Source organism: Oryctolagus cuniculus, chromosome 13 (assembly GCF_051225735.1).
Source record: "Oryctolagus cuniculus isolate XC-2025 breed Fujian yellow rabbit chromosome 13, ASM5122573v1, whole genome shotgun sequence".
Lineage (NCBI taxonomy): Eukaryota > Metazoa > Chordata > Mammalia > Lagomorpha > Leporidae > Oryctolagus > Oryctolagus cuniculus.
This window is the reverse complement of record NC_142879.1, coordinates 35766101-35789824: the sequence shown is the minus strand read 5'-3', so window position 1 is coordinate 35789824 and position 23724 is coordinate 35766101. Positions and strand designations below refer to the sequence as shown.

Here is a 23724-nt window from a genome sequence, read left to right as displayed (position 1 = left end):
ATTGAGCTGCCTCCAAGGGAGTGGATTAGCAGGAAGCCAAAATTGAGAGCAGGTCCAGGACTCAAACCTAGGCACTCCAATATGGGTCACAGGCATCCTGAACAGCATCATACCAGAACTCCAAATGCCTACTCCTCAGTCATAAGTTTCAAGCAGTTTCTTGGAAGGTGAGCAGCACAGAGGGCTATAAGAGCTGATGGTGTGTTTTTGTGTGTGTGGCAAAATGTAATGTGAAACGGTGTGGCTTATTATAAACTTTAAGTGAGGTTGGGAAGAGGTCACAACCCTTCTAACTCAAGCAACTTGGTGGCTACTGAGATGTTTCTTAGAAGAACTTAACGATTGTGTGAAACTAAATGGCCAAAGTCATTTTGCCACACATTTTCTATGCTTATAACAAACTAAAAACAATCTATTAATTTATTTACTATGAATTTTTTAAATACAATAAACCACGGATGTGCTGGGGATGCAGTGGTAAACAAAATAACCTCCCAGCCCTTGCTGGAGCTGAAGGTCTAGTGGAGTAGAAAAACTTTAATGCCGTACTGATATGAATACCTGTTTACATTCTGAAGCAGAGGATTTGGTGCTGTGAGATCTGTGCTGCTTATGGGATCAGGGAAGGCTTTCCTGGGGGCTGATGCTTCACACGAGAGCTGGAGGAGCACTGGGAGCTAATTCAGTTTGGAAGAGAGAGGAAAGCATATCAAGATGGGGGCATTGCATGAGCCTAGTTCTGGTGATGCGACCAGGCCACTGTGCCTAAAATAGAGAGGGTAAACGAATACAGTGATGTGAGGAAATGTGAGAGTTGGTCAGGAGCCAGACCTTTCAGTTCAATGAGTTTTTCTTAAATTTTCTAGGAAATGAGAAGAAAGTGAAGATGCTAATAAGAGGGAAATCTGAGTGTGAGGTATGGGAAACTCTTCCTATAACTCTATAACTTTTGTTTTGTAAATTTGAAACTTCTGAAATTAAAATTTAAATAAGAATTTTGAGTTAGAAATTGAGATAATCAGTCTGATTTAAACAAACAGTTGAGAAAAACGTGTTTTGAGATTACTCATCTGAATTGAAAGAATGAATGTGGAGGTGTCATTACCTGCTGGCAGGTAATGTAGGAGACTCTAACTGGGCCCAGCAGGAGATGACACTGCCTTAAAGAGGATGTGGTGGTGGTGGTGGTGGTGGTGGTGGTGGAGGTAGAGAAAAAGGAGTAAATTCAAGAGACATTTGTCAGGTCCTCTCATTTGGAATCTGTGGTAGGTATTGGTATGGGTGAATGTGGGAGAGGGAGAGAGAGAAAATGAAAATGATCCTGGAGAAACTGGAAAAGGTGAAATTCAATGTATTTGGATAGGCTTCTATGTATTCCTTTTTAAAATTATTTATTTGCTTTCTTGAGAGGCAGAGACACAGAGAAACAGAGAGAAACAGACTCAAAAAAGTGCTCCAATCTTCTGGTTCTCTTCTGAAATTTCCACAAAAACTGGGGAGCCAAAGTGAGGGATTGAGAATGTAATCCTGGTCTCTCATGTAGATGGCAGGATTCCGGTTACCTGAGTCCTCACCACCGCCTCTCACAGTCGGCATTACCAGGAAGCTGGCATTGGAACCAGAACTGAGAACTGTATTACATACTCCAATGTGGTATATGGGCTAAAGGGCCACTCCTGTCAGTTTATTCTTAAAGGGAAAATAAGCAGATGGGGAGATAGCCTGTCAATCACAAAAGTAGACTTTTCAAAGTATAGCTCATTTTTCCTAACTGTCCAGAAGGGGTATTTTAAGTGGTAATGGATAGAAAAATTTTAAATCTGACCCATAGTTTTACCTACTACACACTTAAGTGACACAGTGCCATGTCTAAAATCTAAGCTACATATAATGTGTACCCTTAAGGTTCCCTTTTTGTAATCAAATCTGTATACTCCAAAAGGTTGGCTAGGCCAGAATAATCAACAGCTGCATGGACAATACCCAGCAACTACACAAGGGCTGAGAAAGGGGAATGACCATGATTAACAGATTCCAGGGGCAAGGACTTGAGGTGAGAAACGGTCCTGGTTCCCAAGATGGCACCCAGCAAAGACTCCCCAAAGCGAGGAATAAAACAATAGTGGATGTTTAGGAGCTTTCCTGGGTGCCTGGGAGATGTTTGCTTCGTTTCTGTGATGTTTCCACAGCTGTCTGGTTGCAGAAAGAGCTGCAGGAAATCTGTCATCATTCTTAAAAACAAACAAGGGTCAGTAATGCCCCATTATTGGCCCAAAGCAGGAAGTACAACAAAGGCCAACATAATACAGTCACACAGAAAGGAACCTGACTTAGGAAAGAGTGGTGGATTTTTCTTAGGCTTGCTAGTCTAAACTGTTTCCAGACCGGTCGTGATTAAAAGGCAAGCTTATTTAATGAACCTCAGCTCCCAACAAATTGCTCAGGCTATCAATAGGAGAAGGAAATCTGTGCATCAAGATGTAATCCTTTTCTTATATGCCAGGAAGTATTAACCACTGATGACAAAGTAAAACAAAACAAAGATGACTGTTGACATGCCACTTTTAGACACATGCCAGGACCTTGCTGCTGTCCAAAGAGATAGGAAGGCCAGGAGGAGTAATCCATAGGGCAACTGTACGGATTCCTGTGCTGGCTTCTCCACCAACCGACCTTCTTGTCCCCATATAAACCATTAAATTGTGAAAAAAAATATCATTTTCTAGTGGAAAATGAAAAAGACTAGATTAATAGTCTTCTTGTGATTCTTATCTTTAGCATCAGTAGTCAAAATAACAGACCAACTTTCAAAGGAAGTCAAATTACATATATTTCATGAGGTGCCTGGGACCTCCAGTTATAGTGCTTTCAAAGAAAATAGGCACACCATGTGCCCAGTATAAAATATTACCAGACAGTAACTAACAACATACTATGAATTGTCAACTTTTATTAAAAATAGATACCTAGAGTTATCTAGTGGTTTTCTTCAGAGAAATTAACTTTCATATTCACCAATTCCTTTCTTTACCTTAAGAAACACTTGGTCAAATTGACAGTGGTCATATAACTATCAATCCCAGTATGCCCTGGATCCATTCACTGTAAGTACTAACAATCTCCTATGAAGAGGCTTAATCTACCCTAGCCTTAAGCTTTCTGAAACCCAGGCTTCTTGACATATAAGAAAGCCTTTTGGCAGGCGCCGCGGCTCATTAGGCTAATTCTCCGCCTATGGCACCAGTACCCCAGGTTCTAGTCCCGGTAGGGGCAGCAGATTTTGTCCCGGTTGCTCCTCTTCCAGTCCAGCTCTCTGCTGTGGCCCAGGAAGACAGTGTAGGATGGCCCAGGTGCTTGGGCCCTGCAACCGCATGGGGGACCAGGAGGAAGCTGCTGGCTCCTGGCTTCGAATCAGCACAGTACGCCAGCCATAGCGGCCATTTGGGGGGTGAACCAATGGAAGGAAGACCTTTCTCTTTGTCTCTCTCACTAACTCTGCCTGTCAAAAAGAAAAAAAAAGAAAGAAAGCCTTCTGCACTAAGGGTGATCGATGAATATGGATCTGATGTCCTAACTCCATTGTGCTAGATGTGCTGGAGACCATCGTCCTCTGTGAGCACTGAACCACAGCCCCCCAACCCAATCTTCCTTCCATGTATGACTGTTCATGACTGTTCAGCCTTGTTTTCTGCATTTCTAGCTCAGTCCTCTCTCTCCAGGCCAGTTAACTAGATCCATGCTCCCTCCCTACCTCCACCTCTTTCTCCTTTCTTCCTTCCTTCTCTTCCTCATTCCTTCCCCTTTTCTCCATAAATGATCATTGAGTATGGGTGACTCAAATGTAAGTCAAATGTCCAAGGAAGTTTAAGTTTGTCACAGTTTCTTTGCTTTAGTCTCAATTAGAAGGGTTCTTACTGTCTAGGTAGAATGAAGTTCCTATGGTTGTATCTCACTTCAGTGACTGCTGTTTAGCCAGGCTTAAGTCTGGCTTAAGTCTGATGTAAATACAATGTGTGTAAACGCTAAGCCTGCATAACATCAATAACCTGTCCCACTTTTTTAAGAGCCTCAGGACTGAGTAGAGCTAGAAAAGTTATGTAACACCGGCCCAAAACATACAATATTCAGAAAATAATGTCTTCAGTGCTAAAGCATTATTCTAGGGAAACTTTTATTCCTAGACTCTAACAGTATATATTGATCCATAGTCTTTTACCTTCATTTCCAAAATCCATAAATCATTTGGTGTAAAATATTTACCTCAAATCACCAGTGTTATTTATTTTTTATGTAACATACCTAATATAAATATTCATGTACTTTGCTAGATAAATATGAATGTTAGATTGTGTGGTGCACTAGAAGATCCTGTTAGAGATATCGTATGATACTTACAGTTACAGGAATTACTTTCAATTTAGAAACACACATGACATCAAGGGTTTTAGAGAAGGAATTGTAGACATGTATTGCCAAAAAGCACTTAAAAATAGTAGAATTAAGATAGATGGAGATTTCATTTTCTTAGGTTACAATTTTCCAAGGTACAATTCAGTTGCCAGAATTCAAAATGGTTAACCCAATGTCAATTGCAAGAAATTGCCTAGTAAAGTTAATATAGGCATAATGCATTTATTAAATGGGGAGAAAATATTTATCCTTGTGAATTCAAAAAATTTGTAACAATAGCATTTCCAGTAACCGAGTCTTTATTGAGATGCCTTTCATTCTCATTGCAGACAAATGGCTCCCAAGAGCTGCAAGAGAGAACTGGCCCAAGGGGAAAGTATTTGCTCAAGCCTCAATTTAAATTGTGTTTGCTAATATCTCATTGTCCAAAGCAAACACTTGGCAAGCTCTAAATAAGTGTGAATAATATCTAGAATATATCAGCAAGTCAAAAATCCTAACACCAAACAAAAAAACAACAAAATCCAACCAATCCAATGAAGTAGTGGGGAAAAAAACTCTCAATAGACACTTACAAAAATAAGAAATACAAAATGGCCAACAATGCTTAACATCACTAGCCATCAGCAAAAGGCAAATAAAAACCATAATTAGATATCACTTCATCCCACGGGAACGGCTATTATATAAAAGAGAACAACAAATGTTGGTGAGGATGTGGAGAAAGGGGAACTCTGATACACTGTTTATGAGAATATAAATTTATACAGCCACTATGGAAAACAGTATGGCAATTTCTTAAAAAAACTGAAAGACTTGTGGCTGGCGTCATGCAGCAGTAGGTTAATCCTCCACCTTCAGCACTGGCATCCCATAGGGCACCGGGTTGCTCCTCTTCCAATCCAGCTCTCTGCTATGGCAGAGGGGGTTGGCGTCGTGGGTCACTTGGTTAATCCTCTGCCTGCAGCGCCAGCATCCCATATGAGCACAGGGTTCTAGTCCCGGTTGCTCCTCTTCCAGTCCAGCTCTCTGTTGTGGCTCAGGAGGGCAATGGAGGAAGGCCCAAGTCCTTGGGCTGCTGCACCCAAGAGACCAGGAAGAAGCACCTGGCTCCTGGCTTGGGATCGGTGCAGCTCCGGCCATCGCAGCCACTTGGGGAGTGAACCAACGGACGGAAGACATTTCTGTTACTCCCACTCATTGTCTGTAACTCTAGCTCTCAAATAAATAAATAAAATCTTTTTAAAAAATGAAAGACTTTACATATGTTCCAGCAATCCCACTACTGGGTATATATCCAAAAGACATGAACACATTGTGTCAGAGATGCCGGTGTCACAGTGTTCACAGCAGCACTGATCACAGTACCCAATATAAAAATCAACCAATTCAGGGCCAGCATTGTGGTGTAGCAGGTAATGCTGCCGCCTGCAGTGCTGGTATCCCAAATGGGCACCAGTTTGGGTCTCAGCTGCTCCACTTCCGGTCCAGCTCTCTGCTATGGCCTGGGAAAGCAGCGGAAGATGGCCCAGGTCCTTGGGCCCCTGCACCCGCATGGGAGACCTGGAACAGGTTCTGGTTCCTGGCTTCAGATCCGCACAGCTCCAGCCATTGTGACCAATTGGGGAGAGAATCAGTGGGTGGAGGACCTCTCTCGCTCGCTCTCTCTTTCTCTCTCTCTCTGCCTCTCCTTCTCTTTCTGTGTAACTCTGACTTTCAAGTAAATAAAATTAATCTCATAAAAAAGAAGAAAAATCAACCAATGTGTACAGGAATGGATAAAGAAACTGGCACATATACACATACAAACACACAGTAGAATGTTATTCAGGTATAAAAAAGAATGGAATTGTATAATTTGCATTAAAATGGTTGCACCTGGAGGCTGGAGGACATGATGTTGGGTGAAATAAATTGGCCACAGAAACACAAATATCACATTCTCCCTTATACTTAGGAAGTAAAGTTAAAAAAATTCAAGGGGCTTGTAGCATAGCCAGTAGAGCTGCCACCTGTGATGCCAGCATCACATATGGGTGCCAATCCATGTCCCAGTTGCTCTACTGTCGCTCCCCGTCTTCGTGGAGGAACGACACAGGACCCTGCGTTGTTCTTTCGTCTGCTCGGCCCTTCCCGGGTTTGCTGCTGGTTCTTCCCGGGTTGGCTACCGACCCTTCCACCTCCGTGGAAGGGCAGTTCCCCCTGCCACATTCCCCACTTCCGCGGGGGAGCGGCACACCGCCGGCTGGCTCTCTCGGGGGCTGCACAGGTGTTCCCCTTAGATGTTCCCCTTAGATGTTCCTGGTGCATGTTGTCTCTCTCCTCCTTTATAGTCCTCTTCCGCCAATCCCAACTCTGCTACCCACACGCCGAGTACGCTGCTCTCCTCCAATCAGGAGCAGGTCCTGCAGCTTGTCAAGTTGGTGAGAGGCAGCTGGGTAGAAGCTGTTGCCTCCTCTCCCAGCGCCATATTGTGGGAGAGCAGATGCATAGAATAAGTCTTAATTCCAGTAACTTAGTCTAGGCCGAGTTGCTCCCCACACTCTACATTCAGTCCAGCTCCCTGCTAATGTGCCTTGGCAAAGCAGCAGAAGATGGCCTGAGTGTTTGGGCCCCTACCACCCACATGAGAGACCCCAATGAAGCTCCTGGTTCCTGCCTTCAGCTTGGTCATCACAGCCATTTGGGGAGTGAGCCAGGGATTACAAGGCTGATATTCTCTCCCTCTCTTTCAGATAAATAATCTTTTTAAAAATGCAAAAAGAAAAATGCCTGTGTGTATGTTCTGCTGCAAATATAGTATTTTGTCAAACTTTGTTTTTAATATTTTTCAAATTGTTAAGAATCATATACTAGTATAGTTTCAATGCTCTGTGACTATTATTAAATTTACTGTATATGAGTGGGGGAAAAATGAAAGAAAGAGTACATTTCAAGGCTTACGCCTACAGGGAAGGAAAGCACCTGTGTCCATTTTTTTGTAATAAATTCTCTCCACATGGAAGGAAACCTCATGAACAGGAAAGAAGTGTTCCCCACTTCCACCCAGTGTCATGCAATTGGGAAGTGATAGGGACAGAATTTCATCCGATTCTGGAGAGTGTTCTTAACTCCTACACAACCCGCTTTGCTCCTCGTACTTTCTAACTCCCACTTCCTTTCCAGGAAAGAACAGAGGTATCTATGGGCAGCAATGTAAGTCTCAGAGCAAACAGAAGCTGACACTGGCTGCCCTACTGTCCTGAGCATCACAGGGTAGACGGATGCTAAGCACAGGGAAGAAATTGATGACTAGGGAAAGTTCCTTCTTCTCACTGTATCATTCATTATCCAAGTATTTAGAAGTAAATATCACAGAGGTACAAATCTCAGATCTGAAGCAAAAGGATTGAGGCCACAATCTTATCTACCTCCTTATTGCAGGATGCATCCCAAGGAAACCCACTTCACAACATTGTTTAAGTAATTCATTTTTGAGAGCTCAAGATAGGAGATTTGTTGGAATTTAAGGTTACCTTAATTAAAATAAAAACCAGTTGCATCTAAAAGAAACATACTTTACTTTCAAAGAGAAAGAAATTCCCTAGGCTTTTTAATTGCTTTTTAAATCTGTCTATCCTATGCCTCTTTAAATGTTGATGGGTAAAATGACTGTTGGTCCAAAGTTCCTTGAATTAGCTTAATAATCCCATTAAAGAGTTTTCTTTGGCTATTGAAAGTCATTTATAATGTGATTTCACACCTGTTAATTTTCCATTGATACCAATCAGTTCAAAGCTCAAAATACGGAATTCAGGAAGGAGAAGGCCAGGAGTTTAAGGACAAGTTTTAAAAAACGGGGAGAAGAGGATGTATCTTTGGAAATGATATGAAAAGTTATATGGTTTGATTGTCTCTGTTAGAACGTGGACTCAGATGGTGGCACCAAAGGTTTAAATCATATGGCAGCACACTTACACAGGCCCTAATCCTCTTGTAGAATGCTTATATTTTAAGCAGGTGAGGGAAAAAGTGAAACCAAGTCTGCAGAAAGTATACACTAAGAGTAAGAAAGTTGCAGATGCCACAAGAAGTAGAAATATTGGTGACAGATGTTCTTGGCTTGTTGGCAAGCCCTTATTCCAGACAGCATCTTCATCATCTCCCTGACACTGCCTCTTCCCCCAGTCATGTGCCAGGCACCATAATGGCTTTTACAAGTGTGCTCACAGAGGGATGCTGTGAAATCGCAGCACCCCTTTCACCCAATCCCTTCACAGCAGCCTTATAAATATCTTCCCTTAATCCAGCCACCCAGCAGGACACAATTCTCTTGAAAAAAAAATCTCACACTATAACAAAGGCTCTGAAAAGGAATTCTTAAAAGAAGACTAGATTTTAATCCTATATATGGCTGGATCATCTCAGCTTTTAGGCATTTAGATATCTCTGCCAACCATCTCTTTAATCAGTGTAGTCTTTATGCTATTGTTATTATAGTTGTTCCTGTTAGATATTTCATGATCCAATATATTCTTGTCATGTTTTCCTTAAATAATCAGTTATCTTTAAAGTTATATCTTAAATTATATAAAATTTAACATATGCATATGCCCATGTGACAGTGTATATTATATATACACATATATATGTATATATATATATATTCCTTTATTTGGTTTGCATAAGGTAGAAGGATAAATGCTTGTTATTTTGTCTTAGAAGCAAACATCTCCGGGAAAATGAATTTGGACAACCATTTGGTAGGTATTGGTCACCCAGGAAATGGATTTCAGCTGTACATGCTCTAAAAGACAGGATTTATTGGCCAGCGCCGCAGTGCACTTGGCTAATCCTCTGCCTGTGGCGCCGGCACCCCGGGTTCTAGTCGTGGTTGGGGCACCGGATTCTGTTTTGGTTGCTCCTCTTCCAGTCCAGCTCTCTGCTGTGGCCTGGGAGGGCAGTGGAGAATGGCCCAAGTGCTTGGACCCCTGCACCCGCATTGGAGACCAGGAGGAAGCACCTGGCTCCTTGTTTTGAATCGGTACAGCGCACCAGCCATAGTGGCAATTTAGGGGGGTGAACCAATGGAAGGAAGACATTTCTCTCTGTCTCTCTCACTGTCTATAACTCTCACTGTCTAACTCTGCCTGCAAAAAAAAATAGGATTTATTTTGCTTTTTTCTCCTTGGGTCCAAATTTCACAGCCTGATTTACTCATTGCCTTCTTTTGGCCTGTCCCAGAAATCTTATAGTATCAATCTTGCCCTTTGGAGCATCCAAAGTCCCCATGAACTCAGGAATTCATAATGTTCTCTAGAACTTTTCAATTCAGTTAACTGAATAAACTAAAGATACAAAAACAGTTATATAAAAACCAATTTTTTTATTTAGTAAATATAAATTTCCAAAGTACAGTTTATGGATTACAATGGCTTCCCCCCCCCAATAATTTCTCTCCCACTCGCACCCCTCCCATCTCCTGCTCCCTCTCCCATTCCATTCACATCAAGATTCATTTTCAATTATCTTTATATACAGAAGATCAGTTTAGCATACATTAAGTAAAGATTTCATCAGTTTGCACCCACACAGAAACACAAAGTGTAAAATACTGTTTCAGTACTAGTTATAGCATTACTACACATTGGAAAACACATTAAGGACAGATCCCACATGAGAAGTAAATACACAGTGACTCTTGTTGTTGACTTAACAATTTGACACTCTTGTTTATGGCGTCAGTAATCTCCCTAGGCTCTAGTCATGAGTTGCCAAGGCTATGGAAGCCTTTTGAGTTCGCCGACTTCGATCTTATTCAGACAGGGTTATAGTCAAAGTGGAAGTTCTCTCCTCCCTTCAGAGAAAGTTACCTCCTTCTTTGATGGCCTGTTCTTTCCACTGGGATCTCACTCCCTGAGATCTTCCATTTAGGTCTTCTTTTTTTTTTTTTTTTCCATAGTGTCTTGGCTTTCCATGCCTAAAATACTCTCATGGGCTCTTCAGCCATATCCGAATGTCTTAAGGGTTGATTCCGAGGCCAGAGTGCTATTTAGGACATCTGCCATTCTATGAGTCTGCTGTGTATCCCGCTTCCCGTGATGGATCATTCTCTCCTTTTTTTATTCTATCAGTTAGTATTAGCAGACACTAGTCTTGTTTGTGTGATCCCTTTGACTCTTAGACCTATCAGTGTGATCAATTGTGAACTGAAGTTGATCACCTGGACTAGTGAGATGGCACTGATACATGCCACCTTGATGGGATTGTATTGGGATCCCCTGGCATGGTTCTAACTCCACCATTTGGGGAAAGTCAGCTTGAGCATGTCCTAATTTGTACATCTCCTCCCTCTCTTATTCCCACTCTTACATTTAACAGGGATCACTTTTCAGTTAAAATTTAAACACCTAAGAATAATTGTGTGTTAATTACAGAGTTCAACCAATAGTACTAGAACAAAACAAAAAGAAAATACTAAAAAGGATAAAGTATTACATTGTACATCAACAGTCAGGACAAGAGCTGATCAAGTCACTGTTTCTCATAGTGTCCATGACACTTCAACAGGTTTCCCCTTTGGTGCTCAGTTAGTTGTCGCTGATCCAGGAGAACATATGATATTTGTCCCTTTGGGACTGGCTTAATTCACTCAGCATAATATTTTCCAGATTCCTCCATTTTGTTGCAAATGACTGGATTTCATTGTTTTTGACTGCTGTATAGTATTCTATAGAGTACATATCCCATAATTTCTTTATCCCAGTCTACTGTTGATGGGTATTTGGGTTGGTTCCAGGTCTTAGCTATTGTGAATTGAGCTGCAATAAACATTAAGGTGCAGACAGCTTGTTTGTTTGCCAATTTAATTTCCTTTGGGTAAATTCCAAGGAGTTGGATGGCTGGGTTGAATGGTAGGGTTATATTCAGGTTTCTGAGGAATCTCCAGACTGACTTCCATAGTGGCTTAACCAGTTTGCATTCCCACCAACAGTGGGTTAGTGTCCCTTTTCCCCCACATCCTCTCCAGCATCTATTGTTGGTGGATTTCTGAATGTGAGCCATTCTAACCGGGGTGAGGTGAAACCTCATTGTGGTTTTGATTTGCATTTCCCTGATTGCTTGTGATCCTGAACATTTTTTCATGTGTCTGTTGGCCATTTGGATTTCCTCTTTTGAAAAATGTCTATTGAGGTCCTTGGCCCATCTCTTAAGTGGGTTGTTTGTTTTGATGTTGTGGAGTTTCTTGATCTCTGTAGATTCTTAAACACCAATATTTTATATTCTCTACACTATGTTATACCAAAATAAGTTCATATATTCAAATTATATTTTCCATTAACTTTGATAAATTAAAGATGCATATTCTAAATCATAAGAAATTACTTAAAGCAACAGTAAGAGTTATGGAACTGAGTAAAAAAAAAAAAAACAGATAAAATGGAATTCATGGGAAATGTCCAATTCATAAAAATAAGAGAAAAAAGGAAAACAAAGAATGAATATAAAATAAATAGCAAGATGGTAGCTATAAACCTAACTACATAATTAATCACATTAAGTATAAATGGTCTAAATTTTTCAGTTAACAGCCAGAGATTGCGAAATTATATTAAAAAAATAGTACTTGAGAACATGCTTTTGTCTGTCTCTGTCATACACACACACCATCTGGGACACTTTCCTCAGAAACCTTGGCTTTTGCCTTGACCTTTCAATTTGCAGAGATTCAAAAACTGACTTTTACAAAGGCAGTTCTATTGCTAAGTAGAATTCTACCAGCCATGACAATAATCAGTTTTCCCATCCTTAAAGAGAAGAAATTGGCACAAATGAGGAAGATAAAGAAGGAAATCTTTATTCTGGAGATTTTAGCTGGGGGTCCACCATGGCACTTAAAGTATGACAGGAGGAACATCTATGCCAGATTCAGAGCATGTTTCAGTTATCAGTACAGAAATGGACTGCTCCAAACACACTCCGTGAAAACAAGACATTTATTTGCTTAATTTTCTGTGGATCAACAATTCAGGCAAAGCATAGTGAGAGTAACTCATCTCAGGAGAGCTGGCTGGGACAGTTTTGCAGCAATTATGTGGCTGAGACCTAAGCTCTCACAGTCCTCTGGCTTTCTTGGCTTCTCTTCAGGTGGTCCCCCCTTGAGCTTGCTTGGGATTCTTTACAACGTGGTGGTTTCCAAGGAACTAAATTCATATGCCAGGTGGATTTTTCAGAGATAGGATGTGACACATGCCAGATCACTTTTTGGTCAGACCATCCATTCTGATCCATAGAAAGTCATAATAGGAGGGCAAAGAGACTCCACCTCTTGCAAAATGGAGAAAGACTTTGGTTAGACACCTTCAATTACAAAGGAAGAATTCCCTGTTGGGAATCAGGGGGATACTTTCTTTCCAACTTGCATTCAGGCTCTCAAACTTAAATATTTAAACTTTGCATTCTTTAGTAGGTTCAATGAACATTTTGCTTTCCCTGATCCTGGACTACTGGTAAATATCAACTCACAAGTATTGCAATATGTTATTCTTATTCTCTGCAGCATAGGGTTGTCTTTGGTGATCGGTATCCCAGTATAGCACACTGGATACTGAAAATCTGTTGTGCGCTTGTTTACTTTTTGGCCACTGTTCTATTGGAAAGTCTCCTCAAGATAGTGGACAGCACCAAGGATTCCACCATTAAAAAATCTACGTAGAGTTCTCATTGTTCTCTTTAAATGTCCAAGCTGTTTCTACAGGTCTGATAGCTGCCAACCAGGATGAGGAATAGGAGCTCCATAGGCGGGTGTTTTCCCCTGCTTATTGTACTTTACAGGACATAACAAAGGCTCTAGCCAGCTGGTGTGTGGTGTAGGGCAAGATGCTCAGAAATCCTTCTTTTGGCCTATTATGAGATTCTGAGAAAGGAAGCTCAGGCAAGATCAATACATCCTCTGTGTGGACGTCAAATGCCTGGTGACGTTGGTTCTTCAGGGCTGTTTTTAGTGAGGATATTCCAGTCTTATGAACTTGACATGAAGTTGGCTGGGTGCCCTGACAGAATGCAATGTAGGCATAATTTGATCTTCCTGTAATTGTCTATCTAACTTGGCAATCCAGACTGATTTTTTCCTGTGAAGTGAGCCCAGAACGTCACTAGGACAGTGGTTAGGTTAATTAATGAGGCATAATAATGTGCATAATAAAGGCTTATGATCTGAGTTCCCTTCCCGATTTTTCCTCTCTCCTTCCCACAGAGAGCTGCTGGTCTCACTGGAATCTGCAAGTCACATTTTGTTAAAGGAGGCTCTTTTTGTAAACAACAGCAAGGGGAAAATAACTTGAGAACCATCTGTTTGATTGAGTCCTTGACATTTTTTTTCCCATTTCCCCCCATTGCATGTTAAAGGAAGTAAATAGGGAAAAAAATTCTAATTATATTGCTGTTTACTGATTACAGGATAACTTTTATTGTATTTATTTTAAATACCCTTCTGATCCACACCCAAAGCCTTAATCATCTTTTTTGCTTTCTACTTCTTCCGTCTCCCTTGTCTTTTTCTTCTTTGTATTTACATTTAAATCTGATCTATTCTCAAGATTATCCAAATCCATGCAGCCCAATGCATAAAGGATACCTATGAAGATAGCCACTTGATTTGATATCAATAGTTAATTTAGGGAAAACATGTTTTCACAGGTGCCAATGACAAGACCGATGGACACAGGACATAAGCTATATTGTCAAGCCTTAGCAATTTCACCTGGTATGGCTGAGTTTGGATAAATCATTAAATATTTTTTCCTAATCCAAAAAATATGAATTCGATAAGCTCAGTTCTACAAGTTGTTAGTATCAACCACACATGCAGTAAGCTTCTGAGCAAGACCTGGACATGGTAAGAAAAATATCAGCTTTGCCCATCACAGGTAGAGAAAGCGCTCTGTATGTTAGAGAACATAGTCTGAGTCTGAAGTTTTATTGACCTTATTACTACAGTCAGCCTCTTCATGACCTCAGGGGACATTTGGTTACCCTTTCAGTTGGGGTTGAAAGAACAAATAATATTATAGCAGGCAAAGCTTGCTTTGGCATTTCTATGCTTACATATTGATCAGAGATAAGAAACATTATCTCCATATTAGGATCGCTAATTTATGCTATTTTGCCAAATGAGTACTATTTAGCACTAACTTACTGCAGCTGAAAATTTTGTTTCCACAACTCTAAAATTTTTTAAAACAGTGTCATTCTTAATCAAAGTCAAATTTTGTCTCAAATAACTTTTGTTTGGGAAAAAAAAAGTATGAAACACTGTGATGCCTGGCACATAATGCTACATGCTTGTGTTTGACTCATTACTGCCAGGAGTTGGGAAGTCAAACTCTTACTAAGAACAAAAGGTTTGGATTGAAAGGGTGCATTCCACATGAGTCACAGATGATGAAGTCACAATGCAACTCCTAGTCTGACTAACTTCTTAGAACCTAGGCATATCAGGAAACAACAACATTCATCAAAGGAAAGAATTATGTCCTGCTCCTGAACGTCATCAATGAAGTCACTTCCACACGCGTGGATCGTAACACTATTATCTTAGTTATCCTCTCATTATTTGATTTCAAACTGTGGGGGAGTAAAGTCAAATGTTTATATTGCTTCCCAACAACCTCTTAGAAATACCTTTTGACACATAATACCTTTAAATCAAAGTTAACTGAAAAGAATTTTAAGAATTAGTCATAGATATTATTGACAGAGAAGAAAAAGTACAATCAATAAAATATTACTGGAATATTACAAAGTTAGAGATTAGGACCACAGTTCTAACCCAAGGGAAATGGGTACAAATATCCTAACAAACACAGGGCCTATCTTCTAAGAATTTACAATGCTAGACACCAGCAATCTGCATAAACATATGAACAGTCCCAAGATTAAGACAAGAAACATGGCTGAAATCATTAGGACAAAAGTCAGTAATGATGTGTATAAGACAAAGAAAATAAAGGAATAAGTAAGGAAGGGAAGGAAGGAAGGAAGTCATAAGAGTAAATAGAGTTGGAATTGTGAATGTTTAAGGGAATTTCATAAGGAATTAGGGATACATCAACTTCCAATTACTGAAAATTGTTTTGCAAATGACATTTGAGGTAGGATTTAATCAGTCTTCCTTTTCTTTCATGGTGTTGGTCTCACAAAATTAGGCAAAACCATCCTGTTGGAAGAATGTTTGTTTACCCTCCAGTAAGTGCTAAACACAAACTAATCAAAACACAAAGCAATGAGAGCTCAATGCCATGTAAATGGCTAGCCGGAGTGATCAAGGAATGCTTTTAATGGAAGTTGTATTTGATGTATGCCTGGGAGCCATTTTTCTGGGATTGTTTCCTTTTTCTACTCTTTCAAATTTTGGTCTTCTTTGATTAATGTCTATAACCAAAGTCCTATCCATGCTTCCTTGCAAGAACTCAGTGTGTGACCTTGCTAGAGAGTCCTATACTGTCTGCTTCTCGTGCACAGAATCTATTTCACAACACGCCCGGATGCCTTACTATCTTCTGAATTAGAGCCACATCCCTGCTCCATATAACCACACATTTTGTCTTCTTGCCACTTTCATGCCCTGGCTTCAAATAAGTTCTGGATTCAGCTTTGAGTCTGCTACCTTGGTGATTCTCAGCCTTTTCTTATATCTATCCACACCATACTCACACCATTGTGTTCTCCTTGCTTAATGGATCCACTCTGTTTCCCAAAGGATCCATACTGGATGGGCTGGCCTCACCTGTGTCCTAATAACCAGGGATGAAGGTGGATCCTTATCAAATGAACCTGTGTGTTCATTCGGTAATCAGTTACTTACTGATTCTTCACTATGCATTGTGATTTCAGCTAACAAGCAAGGTTCTTTCCTTTATAGAGATCATATAAGTGAAAGAAACATAATAAAAAATTAAGCTCTTAATAAATGAAATAACTTTAAAATGTTACAACACAAAAAACTGTTATGAATAAATGACAACTAATAAGAATCTCTATCAATTGAATATTGTCATTGTGCACTGTCCAAAACACTTTATATGGATTATGTCATTTAATCTTCAGAACCTTATGAAATAGAAACAATGATCCTCATTTTACAGGTGAGGAGATGAAAGTTCAAGCCAGTTAAGAAAATTCTCCCAAGCTCTCACACCTGCTCACTGTGGAGATTAGTAGCTAAGGGCAGGCAATGTTACTATAGAGCATCTCTCCCTGACCAAACAGATTAAGAAGCATTAGATGTGAGATGACACGTTGGAACTGCCTCATTGACCTCAATGAATTATGGCAGACAATACAGATGCTCTGGGCTTTTACAGTGTCAATCAGTGCCTGTCTTAGCAACTGTACCCTCAAGGTAATCTCAAAAGTTATGAACACTGAGGTTCTCATACTAATTTACTCAAACCATGTTTTTCAGGTGAGGTTAAATCTAAACCTGGCAAATCTCAAGATCTCAATGGATTCCCTTTCATCAGAATACAAGATCCTTCAAGAACAGGCCAGGAGACCACCCTTAAATGGAAGCTCCATGAGCTATATCAAGGAGGATAACTTCCTCACCCCCTCACCTTCCCAGGAGGGCTCATAAGCTTTGCTACCAGCTCTTCTTCCAGTGGTAAAAACCCAGTGTTCTCCCTGAGGTGATTTTTTAAATTTGCAAATGCTCATTATGCCAATCCTGGAAAATGCAGAGTAATGCAAAGAAAACAACTTCACTCAACGCAAATCACTCAGAAAGTCTTTATTCTCCGGCTATGTATTTCTGTACTTCATTTTTCTATATATACTTTGTGTTGTGCTCATATACTGTATATTTTAATGAACATAATAGTATGTAACCTTCTAATATACATTATCCTATATAATGGATACATAATATTCCATCATATGGACATAGCATAATTTACAGATAATTGTTACTTAGATTTTCTCAATTTTGTACTAATATAAACAATGATGAAATTGACATCTTAATGACAGATATAAAACTTTTGCTATATTTTACATTATTTTCCTAGAAAAATATTCCCATTCCCAAAGTTGGAATTATCATTTCAAAGTGTTTAAATGCAATAAATCTATTGATGCATATTCATAAAGTTCTTTCCAGGAAAGTTACACAAATTCCACAAGGTTGTATAACATTGTCAGCAAGTCTGGGTCATTGTTAACACTGGACATTGAGAGAGGGAACTAAAAATCTGTGAAAAAAGTCTCTCTTGGTTTGCAATGTTTATAGATTTAGTTTTGAAGCACCCAACACAGCAGTTTCATCTAGAGAGCCTGGAGGTGGCAAGAGAAGAGGGTTTTTCTAAATCGAGAGAGACCGACATGGAGAATGAGGTCAATCAACACAAGGAGTCTCCACAAGAAAAAGGATGTGAACCATTGTTATTTTCAGTAATATGTTTGTCCTGAGTGAAGCCAAACAGAATCAGGCTTTGAGGTACAAAGAATCAAGCCATGCTTGGGACGCAGATCCAGCAGTGCCTGAGATTGAGCCTGTCTTCACTTCCAACCCAGCCTCCTGCTATTGCACTTAGGAGGCAGCCAATGATAGCACAAGTGCTCGAGTACTAGTCACCTGTAAGGGAAACCTGGATTGAGTTCCTGACTTCTGACTTCAGCCTGGCCTACTGTTGCAAGCATTTGGGGACTGAACCAGTGGATAGAAGACATCTCTCTTCCTCTTTTCTCTCTAGCTCTCCAAAATAATCAATAAAAATAAGTCTCTGAACTAATTTGCCTCTTTCCTCAGACTTTGTTATTTTACTTCAAGATCATTTGACTCATTCCATCAACTTGTCTTCAGCTGTTTTCCATCCATAATTCCTTCCCTAAATATGCTTCTCCTCCAAGCCCCGACCCAGGGATCTTCTCTGATTAAGCAGTAGGATGAGAATGGTCTTGGGAATAGAGGCCCTTAGTCACTGTGAAAATTTCCTTTAATGTGCTAATGCCCCACAGATCCAGGCAAGATTTAGAAAAGGCTAGAAATAGAGAGTTCTTCATTGAAACAAACATCTTTATTTATTTAGCTCTTGGCAGCAAGACAAGTTTATTTAATAATGACATAATTTATTATCAGCTTTGAGATTAAGGACACCTGAAAACATCTCTTTGGCTTGTTCTTTGAATTAGCCAAAGGCAAATCAAGGATTTTGCCAAACAAGGCAATGGAAAAAAAATCGTCTACTGGGAAATAATAAAGTTCAGATGAGTCAAATTAAAACCATTCACTGTCCTCATAAATGGTTTAGAAAATGAAATAAAATAGTTACCACTGCTTTGAGCCATGACAAGCTCTCAGAAAATTCAGAAGGCAAAATTCCAGAACCTTAATCAGTCACTAGGGGAAGCAGGGAGTACTGAAGAAACAGCAAGAATGAGCCAACCTTGAAGAGAAGCAGAGAACCTCACACCAGGACAAGAAGATACAAGATCTTCTGACTCATCTCCCCGCCTGCAGAAATAACCAAATTTTCAAAAGAAACTGAGCTCCCAACTAGTACTAGCTAGGGCACAGTCACCCTGGGACGGTCCACCAGGAGACATTTTTCTCCAGAGCAGAGCCAGTGAAGGAGGCTTTTTGATTGGGGACTGCAGGCCAGTTGTCACCAGAGCAGCCATAGCCTTGGATTGAGTTGGGTAGAGTGAAATTTTGACTTTCAGTCTACGAAGACAGATCTTATAATTATTTTTAAAAATAATTTCTAAATGAATGTTTTATGGTCAGGCACTGTGAGCTTAAACCTCAATATTTCTGATGACTGAAGGGAAAGACAAAAGGAATGTTCAAGAATTGATGGGAAAATTTCCCCTCTCACCTCTGTGACTCTGAAGGTACAAACAGGAATCCTCTGTTAGGGCAGCCTCTCTAGCTGCTTCAGTGTGTCTTCTTGGTCAATTAAATTCTCATTATCCTTGGTATTGCCACCGGGCTTCAATAAAGTAATCCAGATGCAAAGTTTTCCTATGATGAGGTTGTGTTTTGTTTAATAATGTGCTACAGAGGCAGGAGGGGCTCCAGAGAACACTCACCCCACAGTGTTAGCAGGAGGTCTGCTGTTTTGGTAGAGCACATCTGGGAACCCAATCCCCAGCGTGGTATTAAGCAGATCTGAGGAACGGAGCTGTACTGAAAGTCAGTGTTGATACAGAGGTGGAAAGACGACAGAGATTTGAACAAGCCCAGAGAGCTAACTGGGACAAGGATCAAACAAAAGAAGTCCAAGAAAATAGAAGCAATTCCTGACAGCTTGGGATATTTGACATCATGGTTGTTCTGGACTTTATCTTCTTAATTGTATTAGATTTTCATCTGAGGCAATTTGTTGGAGAATGGTAATATCTCCTCAATGCAGATGCCATTGGCTCAGAATGAATAGTAACTGAAGGCCAACGTAATGATTAAAGATAGTACTTGGCAAATCTTTGGATCATCTCTATTTAATTGGCGTCTCATTAAAATGCAGAGTGCTGCTAAAATTGGTTGTTCAGAAATCAAGAATGCTTTCCATACATTTTCATACGACATGTTTATTGTGAATAGTAATTTCATTTTTACTAATTATATCCATATCAGTATCTATTTATAACTTATCTAATGATTATTAAACTAGAATAATACTCAATTTATTTCAAAACCTTATATGAGACTTTCCACTAAATCACTCCATTCCCTCTCCAACTGGTACCTCAATCTCCCCTGGCAACCACGGTTGTAACTGCAGAACACTGGGAATTTTCTTTTAAGACAGTAAGCTTGTAATTTTGTTCTAACCTTTAATTGTACACTTCATGAATAGTATTAATTTCATCTTATAGGACATAATTATTGACTTCACTCCCAAGGCAGGATTTTGTCAAAGTCATCTGAAATACTTCGTCCAAATCCAATCAGACATAATTAACCATCATCACATTTACAACAACATGTGTATGCATATGAGGCAGAACGAATAGTGGAGGATTTAAAGTGAACAGAACTAGGTTCCAGTCACAGTTCTTTTATAACAAGGCATGAACCTTGAGGACTCATTTAACATTTTTGTGCCTCCATTTTCATATCTAAAATATGAAGATATGGCAATACCTACCTGAGAGGCTTCTTGTGCTAAATGAATGAAAGCCGACGTAGCTTACATGGCCAATGCCTGGCACACAGTCAGTCCTCCCAAGAAGCTTATTATTTTCTTTTTTTGCATTTCTCATCCCGGGTCCTGCTGGTCACTACCTTGCATTCAGCATTTTAGCCATGCCGATCCCCACAATGTCTCAGCTTTCAGATCTCTAAAGGAAATAATCACAGATCTCCTGGACTTTGTGGTATTGTTTTTCTGTTTTGGCCCCCGAGATATTTCCTGGCATCTTGTTCCACACAGAACTCTGAGGTCAGACTGGGGCAGCCTCATAGGACTGGGTCATGGTCCAGAAGACAGGGACGTGATTTGATTAAAATCAGAGGAAACCTGTTAAGTGCTGCCTATGCCACTCATTACTTCTTAAGCTTCATCTTCCCCTTCTAAATCAGAAATAGCAATGCATGTATCTAGGTGTTATTAATGAGAAAATTCATGTGAAAGTACAAAATGCTGGAGAGATATAGGTATTTATTATCACCTTCACATAATTCCTTTATTTATGGACCATGGCAGCACTTTGTTAGTTCTTTTGTATAATAAAAATATAATTATGTAATATGTTCCACATTTAGGTTATTATATGTCTAACTCAGAAATCTGTTTGTCATATGTGCCCAGTTAATTATTATTCTTTGCGAATGCAGTCCCCTGACTCTGTTCCCGCTCACCACATGTGGACAAATTGCTCTCAATATTGGTGCAGAATTCTTTCTCCCCAAACACTTACCACAAAGCACAATGTAGTACTTGCAACAATACTGCATCCTACTTTATTTGTTCTTTCCATGGACCAGATCTAGCTCTTGTTTATTGCTGCCATTCCCTATCACGATAATGTTTCAAGTACCCCTTTCCATTTCTAAATCACCTATTAACTCTATGTTAAGAGCCACATTCCTAGCTTCTTGCGGTTAAAATGATCATCTGAATAGATAACCCTACTTATCCTCTGATTCAGCTCAAACCCAATGTACCCAGGCTATGAATTTGCATATTTAACTCTCTTTTCCCCAGGGGTCAGTAATCACAGAACCTCCAGCAGATCTTGTGGGGATACTCTCTGGACCCAGAAGAGTCTCCTTATGTTACCCCAAGTTTTATGTTCAGTTGACTCAACTCAAAATCAGGCCTGCAAAAGCATTGAAATTAAAACTCTGCTTTGTCTTTTTGAATTATTTTCTATACACCTGAATCCTGAAGTTGTCATCCTTAAAATTTCACTTTTGTCATCTTGAAATATCCAGATAAGCACATTTACTGCTTCTTCCATATTCTTATTATCAATATTTGTGTTTTATGGGAATTAAGTGCTCTATCTAGGAAGGTGCAGAGCAACCAGTTCTATGAGAAGGAATCAGAAACTAAAGAAATTTCCATAAGGAGATTCCAATGAGAGTGACTGTTAGTGGAAGGAGAAAAATGGAGAAAGCTAGCCTGAAATGCTTACTCTAAAGTGTTCTTTGGATCTTTGATAACTGGGGACCAAAAGTGAGTACTCTTTTAACCATGTAATTGTTCTCCTGTTTCTCCAAATACTGATGCACTCAAAGGAGAAAAAACTAAATCTACCTATTTGATTGCTAAATCCTCAGCACTAGGCCAGCACCACAGCTCACTAGGCTAATCCTCCACCGGCGGCCACTGGGGCACCAGCACCCCAGGTTCTGGTCCCGGTTGCTCCTCTTCCAGTCCAGCTCTCTGCTGCGGCCCGGGAAGGCGGTGGAGAATGGCTCAAGTCCTTGGGCCCTGCACCTGCATGGGAGACCAGGAGGAAGCTCCTGGCTTCTGATCAGCACAGCGCCGGCCATGGTGGCCATTGCAGAGTGAACCAATGGAAGGAAGACCTTTCTCTCTGTCTCTCTCACTAACTCTGCCTGTCAAAAAAAAAAAAATCCTCAGCACTTAAGTCAGTATTTAAACATATCAAATACTCAATAAAAACTTATTAAATTAATAATTTGAAGCAATTAATCAAAGAATACATATTGTTGGGCAATTGGGAGTATGAATTTACTGGGTATTCCAAAAGGTAAATTATAATTTCCCAATCTGAGTGTTCCTCAGCTATAACAAGTATTAGCTGTGTATCCTAGGACAAGTCAGTACTGTGAGCATTCATGGCATTGGAGATAGGATGTGGACAGGTGGACTATCATCAGAAACTACATGATAACTAAATCATGATTTATGCTGGTTGCTAGAGTATCATGAATAAATGAAATAAAAGAAAAGAGAGAATTTCAGTGTGAGAGCTAAAGTACCATTCATCCTACAAAAATTAATGTTCTCAATAAAAGTAGCATAGCTGGACAACCCAACTGGTTTAATTAACAGAGTGACCCAACTATATGAAGTAATAGCATAGAAGTTGACCCTGGAATAAAAACTTCCTTTTGATACACGAGCTCACCATTTGATGCCTGTTCTTGCAGTCTTAAAAATGTTTCTGATGCCCAGAGTGGTGAATGAGTCTCTGGTAGCAGGTCTTATTTGCTTAACCTCCTAGCCTGGCATGATCCTTGTCCACTGGTATTGCTGCTTTTGTTCCTGTTCATCCTAAATTCTGTCCTTACCACCTTTTTCCATCTGTCAACTAACCTTTGCAAATGTCTCTGCAAGAAGTTGCACAGGGATCTGCTAGTGACAAATCCACATGAGATCATTGTCCAGTCTAGGGTGCAGGGGTTCTGCATACCCAGTTCAAGATCACAGATCTTGCTGACCATATTCCATACTACAAGGAGGATGCAACCATGAGGAAATTTGCCTTTACCAATAGAGATTATGACATATCTTAAGTGTGTTTTGAGATCAACGGCCATGGGGGATATTAACCAACGGGTGATCCCAGACATGAAGCGTGGAGTAGAGATAAAAAAAATTAACAAAGAGGTTGCAAAAGTTGAGAAACTCAAACCATTAGAGGTAAAGTGATGGTGCTTAGAAAACCTATCAGAATCTATCATTAATAATTTTGCCTTCATGAAGAAGTGAGAAGGAGATTACACCAGTGAGTCAACAAACACTCAGATTCTGTATCTCAGCATCTTTTCCATGGTCTGTCTCATTGGTCTAGCCACTTGCCAGTTTTTCAAGGCCAAGAAGTTGCTGAAATAACATGATTCAGTCTCCTCCCACCTTG

General features: G+C 40.0%; 2 long non-coding RNA genes and 1 pseudogene across 3 annotated transcripts in view; 2 read left to right on the top strand and 1 right to left on the bottom strand.

Annotated features, from left to right (window-relative positions):
• Window positions 1–23724, bottom strand: part of LOC149122541 (uncharacterized) — a 354460-nt gene that overhangs the window by 313135 nt on the left and 17601 nt on the right. The window lies entirely within an intron of this gene.
• On the top strand, window positions 26–4869 carry LOC149122542 (uncharacterized). Its single transcript, XR_016219312.1, has 3 exons — window positions 26–167; window positions 867–916; window positions 4740–4869. It is a non-coding gene; the product is annotated as an uncharacterized LOC149122542 (long non-coding RNA).
• Window positions 17770–23699, top strand: LOC100338423 (transmembrane emp24 domain-containing protein 10 pseudogene; annotated as a pseudogene).